General features: G+C 37.1%; 1 pseudogene; it reads left to right on the top strand.

The window, feature by feature from the left end:
- Positions 1–12,321, top strand: part of LOC108717464 — a 330,982-nt pseudogene that overhangs the window by 118,890 nt on the left and 199,771 nt on the right.

The following is a 12,321-nucleotide window of genomic DNA, read 5'->3' as shown; positions in this document are numbered from 1 at the left end:
TGCTAGAGATGAATTCTGTATTATTAGTTATTACCAAGTTCAAAAGAGTCATTCCTTGTAAGGTTCATGAAAGAGCTGAAATAGTTATTTACAAGCCTGCTAGCTTTTTTTCTGACATGCCAACCCCAATACCCCAGTCAATCTCTGGATAATTGAAGTCACCCATAATAATAACGTGACCTTTTGTAAAAGTAGCTGGGCTTCATTTTCATCAGTTATACGAGTTGGTTTGTAGCATACACCAAAGATCATTTTCTTTGTGACCTTTTGCCCAGTCCAAATCTCAACCTTAAGGGATTCCACACCCCTCCAGTTCCATTCATGGTTATTTATTTAGAGCACGGCTTTAATTCCGGTTTTACATAAAGACAGACTCCTCCACCCTTTTTAATTCCTCTGTCCCTCATAAAAAGGGTGTAGCCATTATAAGGGACAGCACAGTCAGATGTTTCATCCCACCAGTTCTCAGTGATACCAATTATATCATAATTTCTTGTAAATGAAATAAGCTCTAGATCTCCCATTTTGCTCAATGCTTTTGCTAGTATACATCTATGTATACTACTTTTCGCTTATTTCACCATTATTTAATGGAGGATTTGAAAATTACTATTAGCCAGTTTATGTGGTAACAGAGAGATCTCCTTATTTGGTAAACTGTATGCCCCCCTCACTCCTCCCCCATGATCCCTTACTAATCCCACTGCCCAGTCTACCCGAGCTTCACCATAATACTCTGGACATGTTTGAAGTCCTGGAACATTGCTTCTATTGGCATGCTGAAACTTTAGGCTTGTGCAATAAGTTCAGTATATAAAATATGGCATTTTTAACCCTATTCATTTTTAGGGTTTATTTCTCCTTTAAAGTGCACTCACTTGGAGAATAGCTATCCATTAGAGCAAGTTCCATTGGAGTCCCAGGGTTCCTTTTATACAGTCTGTTCAGGTGCGCTCAAACTGAGGGAAATTTAGCTGCAAAGTAAAGCAGCTTCTGGCAAACTAGCTGTAAACACAATAAAGTATAACATCAAACTTTGCTATTGTAGTGCTATAGTAAATTGAGTGCAACTATGAGCTCCACTCCCAATACTGTGCTCCGGATGAGACCTTAATTCTTAGGGAGTAAGCCCTCGCAAATGGTGTGGAGGCAGGGTGTAGTGTAACTGTAACTTGATGCAGGGTGCAATAATTGGGTGCCAGTTGTTCTTATAACTTAACCAATGAACATATTTATTGTACAAGAATATCCACAATGGAGTGTACATACAGAGCAAACAGGATCATACAGCAACAGTGGACACAGCACCTTTGGTCAGTATCAGTCCCCACAGGGATGAAAACATGTACACAGCAGACGCTCGGGGTACACCAAGCTTTCAGTCTTTTCCCTAAGTGGAACCTGAGGTGATACTCACATCCCTAAGTCTGTACACTTAGTCCCTACTTCTGGGTAATTATAATTCCAATCACAATCCTCGGAGGAGCCTCAAGTTGCTCAGCTAAATAGCCAAACTATCTTGTCACTCCTAGAGTGACCTCTTAAGGTGAGTAGCCTATCCTTACTAGACCTAACCTGTCTAGGTTCCACTTGAGCTCTGCCTGCCTGCTCGGGCCAGAGCTAGCACAAGATGGACCCTAAGCACATGGCTGCCCAGGACTTTATACTTTAGCACAATGCCATCTACTGGTAACTATTGTGAACACCAAGGGGCATAGCTTTAAGCAGGAATAGGAACAGGTCCCCTCTCCTAACTGTATTTTAGGACCCAGTTCAGCATTTATAACACTAGGGGACTGCCTGCTAAATAATACTGGGAGACTAATTTACCAGTCTCCTACATTATTTAGCACCGAAGACCAAAAAGCTTTTAAAAATTAATCCACAGTAGTTAAATATACAAACCCTATCCAAAATAATGGTTAATAAAAAATATTTTTGTTGTTGTTGATTTGTTTGCTTCAAGTTACAGTCACTAGTCTGTTAATATAGATAGGGATAGGGTTGCCACCTGTGAGATTTTCAACTGGGCTTTTCGGTCTTGCATAGGGTTGTATTCAAACCTTTCTGTACAGTTTAAACCATTGAGTAAATTGGGCAGCAATCCTTACAGTTAGTTAGTTAGCTAGTAAAATACAGTGATGCAATAACCCCACCCAACATCATTATTCCACCAGCAACATTGTGCCCACTTCTGATGTTATCATGTCCACCCTCAACATCACTTCCCCACCCCGAATGCCCCTAATCTGCCCACCCCCTTTGTTAGGATTAAGCTGCCAGCAAAGGTGGCAACACTAATTGAATTTCATTTCTTTGTCAATATTTAAAGGGTGACATTAGAAATGCATCTCATGGCAAGTATATCATGCATGTATGACAGTATGTCAGAAAACACGTATAAACTAATCTTTTGATGAGATGTCAATGGTTATTTGTGACCAATGTGAGTATTAGCATTGGTGGCTATAGAACTGGTGCATGGACATATATATACACAGATGTGTAGCATTGTAATGTGGATTTCATAGGATTTCATAGTTTCACCGTTTATGCTATGCATTTCTTTACCAAGCAGTAAAAGTGATTCTGATGCACAAGTAGTTTCCATTTTTAGATACAACATGAAAGGGATGTAGATGATTTTACTGATCATTTTAAGCAGTTTAAAAAAAAAAATTGGGGGAAATATTGAAGCTGAGAGTGCTATAATGGCTATATTAGATTTCTTGTGGCAGCTTGGGATTTAAATGAACATGAATTAAAATCGTGTTAAAGAATGAAAATGTATTTTTCCTCAGATAACTCGCTAATCTTTACAAATATTTGCTCTGCTCCTTCCTCATTTATTTTAATATACTATTGCCCTTTATTCTCCTCTAAACTGATGACAGATAAAAGCAAATCTGTTCAGTAACAGAGTCCTTATTACTCCAAACTGCTGCAAGGTTAATCCTTAGTCAGTAATTATGAACCAAACACAGACTTACTTTGAGGTGCTAGCAAGAAAAATAACGATTGATGGTGAGTTAAGCAGTTGACCTTTCAAATCCTTTTATCGACTTTCTTTAATTTGCCAGAATTATAGTCATTTAGCAATAATCAGTCATGCAGCAGCCTTCATTTGCCAAATGGAATACCAATACTGTATACGGTCATTTGTATCTCTCCTTACAGAGCATGTGATGCTGTTTAACGTTTATCCTTTAGATATTCCTTCTAATTTTTTGCTCTGGATGCACCACATCTCTAATATTTAGGTTTACCCGAATCAGTGCCAGATTTCAAAATGGCGCACCCATAGGCCGGCTGCCTTGCTCCCCCCAACACATACACATGATCTCACTGTTTCAGTTGGCTCCTCTGCTTCCTGCTCCAGATGTCCTGTAGGTACCAGGTACTATAAATGCAGCTGAGCAGCATAATGCCCCTAAATATGTGTCCTAGGCCTGGGTCTTTGTGGCCTTGCCACAAATATGAGCCTGAACTGAATAACTAGTACCCCATGAAAGATTGCAGAAAATGCAGAAATAAACACAAACCCTAATTTGCATATTTAAAGGAGAAGGAAACCCCCTGGGCGCAAAAATTTCCCCTATGTATTTGGACACCTAAGTGGTCCTGTAGTATACCTAGGCAGCTATGTCTCCCTTCCTGGGTCCACTGAGATTTATTCTTGGTTATGGTTTGCCCACTTGGTGTTAGTTTGTGAAACTATAAAGGTTATAACTCCATGTGTTCAAGGTCTTCCATGGGACCTCACTTCTCTGGGAATTATCTACAGGTCTAGGGTCCAGTTGCTTAAGTTAGAGTAGGCCAGTTAGTGTTAGGTAGATATATTATAATCACTGTAGGAGTGAAAGGAAGGTTCAGGGGAGTTAGTGAGCAGCTTCCACTCCAAAGAAGAGAAATAGTGGGGTTAGAGCCATGTGGTATGTGAACCACTAGCTCAGGGACTTCAGTGGGTGAGTTGAGGACCAGGTAGGGTGCCAAGACACAAGACTTATGATAAGGATCCCTATGAGCAGCACTTTAACCGCAGGGAGGAATTGCCAGGAGTGTGATAATTATACACTGTCTACTTTACCACTGAGAGGGATAGTGATCCTGCATTTGACTTTGCCATGCCTAAGCAACTGTGAATAATTCTCTGTTAATAAACCAGTTATTTTGCTGCCAAAAAAACATTCTGTGACTGGATACTTTGCTGCTGGAGGAACACATAAGGTACTGGGAGTTACTGGGAGTAGACAAGGTACAAGTGGGCCAAGTAGCACTTTACAAACAGCAGTATTCCTGTCCACACACAACTTTTATAGCTTAAGCTCACTCATGGGTGTGCTGCACTGGCGCTTTTAAAAAAAGACCCAAATAATCTGTAATTATTTGTTATTTAGTGCCTACACATTTATGCTGTGCTTTACAGAGACTATACATCATTCATATTGGTTCCTGTCCCAGTGGAGCTTATAGTTTAAGGTCCGTATCATATTCACACACGAGTCCAATTTAAGTGTTGAAGGAAACTGGAGTAACCAGAGGAAACCCATGCAGACACAGAAAGAACATAAAGTCCATGCAGAACATAAAGTCCTTGCAGTGGCCTGGCTGGAATAATACCCATGACCCTATGTCTACCATGAGTGGAAGAGACAGATTATCAGATAACCCAGCACTTTTTGGTCACCCAAATGGTTGGCCAGGTTAAAAAGCACATGTTGGGCAATGTGGTCTTTACAACATTTTCGCCTTGTTTATGCATTTTATTCTCACCGTCATTGGCACAGGGAGTTCACCACAATGTTCTGTAGTTTAGCAGTATAGTAATCTTGAAAGTTTGCATATTTAACCAATAAGTTAAATGTCTTGCTTAGTGACATTTATCCATCAGTGTTTCGGATTGTACTCTCATTTACCCATAGCATGCAAAATGGATGAGCATACAGATGCATGTAGTCAGAAGAATATCTAGAAAATTCTGTAAGCTGTAGATCCTTATGTGCTTTAACCAACAACTAGGAATGTTCATTTTTCAAATGCACTACATAATAGCCAGCTGCATCCTACTGAATCTAAAGACGGAAGCATCTCCGCTGATGTCATCAGCCTCTCTAATTACCAGGAAGCTCTTAAGAGACATCTAAAACCTACTAAATGAACTTTAATGGTTTAAATGGCCCTCTTTTCTTTGTTAAAAATCATTTTTAAAGGTAACTCAAACAATTACCAAGTCCAATAAACCACAAAGTTTGCCCAGATGATATGTCAACTCCCCACTTGTTTATGTTATTGCAACCTCAATTTAACATCTGCTGCTCTAACATTCTGAATTAGTCATTATCATACTGTAAACTGAGCTTTGAGTCTGTAATTTGTTGTATGCCATTAATCGGGTCTCTTTATTCACTGCAAAATATTCATCTAAAGGGCAGATTACCAGCACTTATATTTTTCTTGATATTTGAACTATAAATTCAACATCTTAGGTTTGATTGGTGTAACTATTGAGAAGCTAAACTTAAGGGTCGTCGGAAATAATCAAACAGAAAATAAAGTGCATGCTGTTGATGCAGCAGGTTATCTGATGCAGAATACACTGTTTCTGAGCTGCTATGTAATGTAAATTTGAATTCATTGCTAATCAGCCTTGCATCTTGAACTGGCCCCCGGGTGTTCTGTTCTATAAAATGGGAAGCCAACAAATGCTCTGCCTCTTCTTGGGATTCCACCTTCCTGGAAGTTAGATGCAGGTAGGCCCAGTAGGTGAACCTACAATGAGGATAGTTCTGTAAAAGCTTACTCCAGGAGTGAGAGAGAGTCCTGGATGTGCCACCTACACAGTATGTATTTAAACATACAGTTGTAGGAATTGCTGTAGCTCAACTTGGTTCCACTTGAAGAGCATGGTACTTGGAATAGAACACTTCCGAGTTGACTACTCCCGCTGTTAAGTTATTGATCCCTAATGGATGAATCACTGGCTATGTTCTTAGTAGGTGGGAAATTGCTGAATATTTGAGCTGTGATTATCCTCCTCTAGGTTGTATTATATTCTTGTAAATAACAATATATATATCATTTGTTTTAAGAAGCACATGTGCTTAATTGATTCAATAAACCTAAGGGTTGAAGTTCTGTAACACAAGGGCCATTCCCAGAGATAAAGAGTCACATGATTTATTTGTGTGTTTAACAGATCGTGGAGTACAGCACTTCTATTTATCAGATTACAGTAGTATTCTAGCCTACTTATCTTTTATGCTTTAGTTCCCCTTTAAGTTGTCTGTTATTCAGTGCATCGTAAAAATAATTGCAGTGTTCAACTCCTGCAATATAGTACTGTATATGGCTAAGGTATAGATTGCAGGTGTTTTTTATGGCTACTTATATAATAGAATTTGCAACAACAGAAAGGAAGTTATTCCAGCTGAACTGTAAATTACTGTGAATGCAGTTCTATAAAATCCCAGTTGGTTGAATATTTTATCCTGTTTTTTGTTTTGTTAAAAAAGGCTCCATCATTGAAAGTTTTCACTGGCAAACATACAGCTCATAAAACTACAGCACCGAATTTAATGCCTCCTATATTCCCATGCTTTCGTCTGACTTACAAGTGTAAAACTAACTGGCTGTATTGATTGGATGTCATAGTGAATACATCAGATGAACTTTTCCCGGTGCTCTGAAACGTATAGTTCTCCATTCCTTTACAATAAATCTGTAATATATCTTCCAGTTTATATGCTAATCATACTATCATAAACCCTGTGTTTGCAGGTATTGTTGCAGTTCTGTTTTGTGGCGTGACTCTGGCCCATTATACATACAGCAAACTGTGATGATTTTTGGTAAGTGCTTCCTTTCTTGCTATGCCAGAGATGGATAAATGAATCTCCTTTTTATTGATTAATAGAGAGCGTCTAAATCTTGTAAATTATATCCTTATAAACGGTGAGTTCTGATGTCATCAGTTATAAACGGTGAGTAGTGATGTCATTTCTGTCACATGACTCACTGAAATGTGTGTATTATAATAGTTAAAGTACCCCCAGTTGTAAAATATGAGGATATTAGAAGTTACCTCGGAGTTCCATGACCTGTATAAAATCACTCGGCCTTCGGCCTCGTGTTTTTATATGGTCATGAAACTCCTCGGTAACTTATAATATCCTTATAATATCCTTATATTTTACAAGAGGGGGTACTTTATTCACTATATAATTTGCATTTGCGGATACCAGGCGAATAAATTAGGTCTGGAAAAACATAATGTACAGTGAGATCAACTGAGAGAAGAGCACAGAAGTTTAAAGGGGTTGTTCACCTACCAATCATTGTTGCTGTAAATTATTTCCTTATAATACACAAAAAGCTGTGAATATCTTGAAAATTATATCCTTATAAACGGTGAGTACTGATGTCATCAGTTATAAACGGTGAGTAGTGATGTCATTTCTGTCACATGACTCACTGAAACTTGTGTGTTATAATAAATAAAGTACCCCCTGTTGCAAAATATGAGGATATTAGAAGTTACCTCGGAGTTCCATGACCTGTATAAAAACCCAGCTGAATCAACAACATGTACTTTATTTTCTGTTTGATGATTTCCGACGACCTTTAAGTTTAGCTTTTCAACAGTTACACCAATGAAACCAAAGAGGTTCAAATAACAGTTCAAATATCAAGAAAAATGTAAGTGCTGGTAATCTGCCCTATAGATGAATATTTTGCAGTGAACATAAAAGACCTGAGTGGGCATTAATGGCATACAACAAATTACAGACTCAAAGCTCAGTTTACAGTATGATAATGACTAATTCAGAATGTTAGAGCAGCAGATGTTAAATTGAGGTTGTTATGACATAAACAAGCGGGGAGTTGACATCATCTGGGCAAACTTTGTGGTTTATTGGACTTGGTAATTGTTTGAGTTACCTTTAAAAATGATTTTTAACAAAGAAAAGAGGGCCAACTTAACGCACCATTTATAACGTAACATGCACGTGTTTGTTTGGGTACACTACACAGTACCTGCCACTGGCCATCTACAGCAGAGGAAAAGAGATGGAAGGATGAGGATGTTAAGAAACTGAACAAATGGAGACAGAGCACTCTCTGAAGAAATTAATTTAAATGAATAGGTCAAAATAGTATATAGATTTATATAAATATTAGTGGTCACATGAAAGTTACATGACCTGTACAAAAGCACTCTGACTGGTCTTGTAACTCTTAGGTGACCACTGATATTTTTACAAATATGAGTTTCAGTATCCAACACACACATTTAAAAAAAATAAAATAAATGATTTTGCAATTAATTATTCCATGAGAAATTTACCGATATTTAATTTCCTTCTGTGGAAAAAAAGTAAGAACACTATTGGCTATAATACCTTGTATTGCCTACTACCTAATACCTGGTATTGCCTATTTCTTATAACTGTCTACCAGTCTCTTACATTGACTGGAGGGAAAATATTTTATTTGTACTGCCTTTTTCTTATGTTAGTCCTTTGCACTATGACATTATCAGTGGCCAGAGCTACCTGCTGGTTTTGTGATTGTGTTTTTCTGCATCTTGTGTTCTTGCTGGGCCTGTGTGGGCCGAGCAAGAAGTATTTTCCACTTGTAGATGATCTTATGGACAGTGGAATAATTGATGTCTTCTTGTTTGGTGATCTTTTTTAAATTCTTCCTAGACTCAGGCATCTGTAATCATCTTTCTAAAGTACGCAGGGGTCTCTTTCAGTCTAAACATGGTGACACCACATGCTGCAACAAAAAAGAGCAAAACAACTATCTGAGGTTATAATAAGACATATTCTTCCAAGATATTATCTTAACAAGGTTCTAATCATTTGCACTTGATCTGATGCACATGATTCAAATTTTAGGTATTTGAGGTTGTCAGAATTGTAGGGATGTATGTACTAGTGATGTGCGGCCCCCACACTTGAAATGTATATTTATTAGAATTTTACTTACACAATGGACAACAAAATGTAAATGTTGCATGAAGACATTAGTTTGTCTCCAGCAAGTAGTATTCTATAACATTTCTATGATAACATTGCCATCTGTACCTCTATATAGCCTACCTCCATTTTAAAAGACCTAAACGCTCTTTGTGTCATTGACCAGGTCTGCCTATGGCCTCAGGCGATGTTATTTAAATATGACTTTATACTATTATATTGTATATATACAATATATAATTGTTTTTAAACACACATTTATGCCACTGACAGTTTAGGAAAGCTTAGATGGTGAACTCATCAGTTTCAATAAAGCCTGGTATTGGGGAATAATAATTAATAATTTAATAATTCATTAAAGTAATTGTCCAGTGTAAAAATAAAAACTGGGTAGGCTGTTCAAAATAATTTTTTTTTAAATATAGTTGTGTAACCCTGTGTGTATTGTACAAACCTGAGCCACTTTACAATAGTATTGGAAGAGACTAGGTACCTGGTACTTATTAGCCTCCATCAGGATCCAAGAATGCACCTATGGGTGGCCCCACTAGGCATAATAATAATGCACCGACGGTGAATTAAATAACTTATCTATAATAAAATTAAGTAAAAGGGAAACTAATAGATATAACACTCCTGACAAGTGTCAATGGTGCCTCACTAACTAACTAGGGACAGTTTTTCCTAGAAACAGAGTCTCTGTAATCTTTGAGCACTACTGAAATATGGATAATGGTAATACTCATGTCCAAGGCTCTTAGGATACTATCACTCTTCTGGTGAGAAAAAAATTTATGGACATGTTGTGTGATTCCAGCTCCTTTTGGATACTCAGATGGGAATCCCCTGCAAGTGGACAGTCCCTGTATGTTTGAACTGAGTTCCTTTTATCTTTTTCCTTTACTGGTTTTAGATATATAGTGTCTATAGCCCAGTGTGCAACAGATCGTTTCTGGGTGCTACAATAATCATTTGTTGTTATCTGTGCCACCATCTGTGTCAATGGTGTGTCTATACATGGTGTCTATTTTGCGGAATATCGCAGACACCCATTAAAGTGTATGGGCGTCAAAAAAGTTTTGTCGTGCGGCGAAAAAATTTGACGCGCGTCGTCATACAAGTCTATGGGCGTCATTTTTGCGGCGAAACAAGGCAAAAAAGTTCGGCCATCCCTAGATGGCACACAATCGACTAGATAGGCTGGTGTGTTTGTTGTAAACTTGACAGTCACCCCCATATTTTAAATTAATATTCTGAGCAAAAGGCATTACAAACTATTAGCGCTGGGATTGACTTTGATCCATACTTGACTTACTGTAACTTATCCCTAAATTAACTTCTACTTCAGCTGTATGTGGGATAAAAGTTTAGGCAAATCATTTTTATGAAACAGAGTTATTTACCTTGAGTCCAAATTACTCCAGGCACCATGAACTGGGGTTTAATTTGCTGTATACCTGACTACTAAATCTAGTGTAATGAACTTAAATGTCCAGATGGAGGTAGTTCTAATTTTAATGTTCCCATTCTTTCCTGTTTATACCTCTACAAGTTTATATGCATTACATTTTCTTGCTATGCTGCATGTTTGATGAGAAAACCTTAAACTTTGCTTCAAAGTTAAGATTTTCATTTTCAAAATTCATATAGCACTTAAAAAGAATTAAGCTGGAATGAATACAGATCATCACAACTCTTCATTGGAACATAGCTAGAAGTTCCCCTCTTTTTGGCTAACTAAAAAAACCTCCTGTTCAACCAGCTCCTGTGATCATTCTGAAAATGTTTTGAGTGTGTACTTATAAAACTTATAAAACATTACATATTTTAAAATACCAAACAAGACCAAATTTGTTGTAGCTTTTGATACAAATGAATCAATATATGTAGAAATTTGGGGAGATGTATTTGTAAGTATACTTGGTTTTTATGTTAAATGAACAGTAACTTCAAAAAGTGAAAGTGGCTTAAAGGAACAATATAATGTACTGTTGCACTGCAATGGTGTCGTTGTTTCAGAAACACAACTATGGTTTATATAAACAACTTTCTATGTAGTCATGGGGGCAGCCATTTTAGCACAGGATGCACTATGGATTACAGATAATACTGAAGAATCTCATTCTATACTACAGTTATCTGTTATCTGATGTGTATCCTGTGCCTTTTCTACTTTTTCAGCTTTGAATGGCTGCTTCCATGGCTACACAGCAGCTTGTTTATATAAACTATTATAGAGTTTCTAAAACAAACACACCAGTACATTATATTTGCATTACTTTAAAAGACTTTCATTTTTTTGCTGTTACTGTTCCTTTAAGCAAATGTGTCCTGTTATACCATTATTGGCATGATCAGCGCCCAACAAAACCTCCTTGCTGTCATTGACATTTATTGAAAATGGACGCAGCTGCCGCATTATTGTTCCCGTGGTTATGCCAATTTTATAGATCTAGTGGGAATGAAGAAGGCATTAATGTCTGCTCATTTGTATATTTTAAGCAAATTGCATTGTGCCTATTAAGAAGTGGAGATGTTGAAATTCCCTGTCCCATTTTAAATTTGATCTTTCTAGGCCAGCATAATGCTTTAAGATGCTTATTTTAATGAAATTCAAAAGGGTATGGTTTTAAAAATATTATTTACTAGCAGTGAGGAGTGAATTTCTGCAAATTTCAGGGCGAAAATTTTAGCAAAATGGACGCCAAACATTTGCAATACGGACAATTCTGTGGGCGACATAATCACATGATAGAAAAAAATGTTGCACATCATATTATCCTCCCCTTTTTGTTCACATTAAGCAATGGAATTTGAGCTCCCATATATTATCTGTTGGTGGTTGGATTTGTTAGTTGTGCCTGAGTTATTAAGCTAGTAATATATCAACTATCAGTAATACTTTTTGTTTGAAAAGAAGCAGAGTTACTAAGGGGCATATTTATCAAGGGTCGAATTTCGAATTGAAAAAACGTTGAAATTCGAATTCAAAAAGACAAACCGAAATTAAGTTGAAGGTTTTTTTTGGTCGAATAGGTCAGTATTCAGCCGAATTCGAATGGTATGAATCGAAGGAATATCGCATTCAATCAAATTCGATTCAACGTTTTTCCCAAAAAAATTTACTCCAAATAGCTTCTAGGAGGTCCCCCATAGGCTAAAACAGCAATTTGGCAGGTTTTAAATAGCGAATGGTTGAAGACGATTTTTTAAAGAGACAGTACATGATAAATTTCGATATTCAAATTTTTGAATTTTTTTCAAATTCAAATAGAATTAGGACTATTCCCTAGTCAAAGTACACAAAAAAATAGCTAGAAATTTGAGTTTTTTTCATTCG

Source organism: Xenopus laevis, chromosome 5S (genome assembly GCF_017654675.1).
Source record: "Xenopus laevis strain J_2021 chromosome 5S, Xenopus_laevis_v10.1, whole genome shotgun sequence".
Taxonomy (NCBI): Eukaryota; Metazoa; Chordata; class Amphibia; order Anura; family Pipidae; genus Xenopus; species Xenopus laevis.
Note: the sequence above shows the minus strand (reverse complement) of the source record. Positions and strands in the feature narration are given on the sequence as shown.